Here is a 1,136-nt window from a genome sequence, read left to right on the forward strand (position 1 = left end):
TCAAACCCCAACTACTTCTGCTCATGATCAGAGATGCACATATCATCAGCCACCAAGGGATATGCTCAACTGGTTAAGGTCAAACAACTAACAAGCAAAGCTGTGGTATAGAGCAAAATATTTGCTGTAGCCCATCTTTTTATACCAAGACAAAACAATGTACATGATAACACTTCCAATCAATTAAGATCAGAAACCATGAGAGCCACTGCTTGGTACTGCATCCGGGCATTTATTATTATTATTATCATTATTATTATTATTATTATTATTATTATTATTATTATTATTATTATTATTATTATTAAATATTTTTCAAAAATAAATCATTTCTAGTTTCATTTCTAAAAAGGAAATTGTTCTCGAGATCTTAGAATTCAGTAATTAGCTGTTATTTTTATATTCGATATTCACAATGTTCGCTGACTTTCGACTTTAATGTATGTACCACATGTTCAATAAAAGTTATAAATCTCATGTACCGAAAGCTCATCTCCAAAATGCATTAAATTTGATGTCATAGAAGCAGGGATTATTCTGCCTGTGTTAAGTCCCATTAAAACGTGAGGAGTGTGCGCGTGCTTGTGTAATATTGCGTGTCTGTTGCGTGTCTAAGGATTAAGCAAAATTTATGAAACGTTGTATATCGTGTGAGTGTGAGTAAATGCATTATGCGTGAATGTGTAAATGTGTGTGTGTGTGTGTGTGTGTGTGTAATGTGGTGGTATGCATGTATGTATGTATGTATGTATGTATGTATGTATGGATAGATAGATAGATAGATAGATAGATAGATAGATAGATAGATAGATAGGTTGAACATACACACACGTGTGTATTTGTGTGAGGAGTATATACGTGTGTGTGTGCGTGGATGCGAGTGGGTTAGTTGTTAGGATGTTGCACTCATGATTGTAAGATTGTGGTTTCAATTCTTGGACTGGGCAATGCATTGTGTTCTTAAGCAAAAAATTTCATTTCACGTTGCTCCAGTCCACTCAGCTAGAAAAAATGAGTAACCCTGAAACAGACTGGCGTCCCGCTGAGCGGGCGGTGTTAGAAATACGGGAAACCGACCGTAAGAGTCTATACCTCAGAAAACCGGTTTGTGTGCATTTATGTGTGTGTGTGTGTGT

General features: G+C 35.7%; 1 long non-coding RNA gene across 3 annotated transcripts in view; it reads left to right on the top strand.

Moving 5' to 3' along the window:
- The window catches only part of LOC106875471 (uncharacterized), a 308,728-nt gene that overhangs the window by 175,138 nt on the left and 132,454 nt on the right, over nt 1–1,136 (top strand). The window lies entirely within an intron of this gene.

Source organism: Octopus bimaculoides, chromosome 4, assembly GCF_001194135.2.
Source record: "Octopus bimaculoides isolate UCB-OBI-ISO-001 chromosome 4, ASM119413v2, whole genome shotgun sequence".
NCBI lineage: Eukaryota > Metazoa > Mollusca > Cephalopoda > Octopoda > Octopodidae > Octopus > Octopus bimaculoides.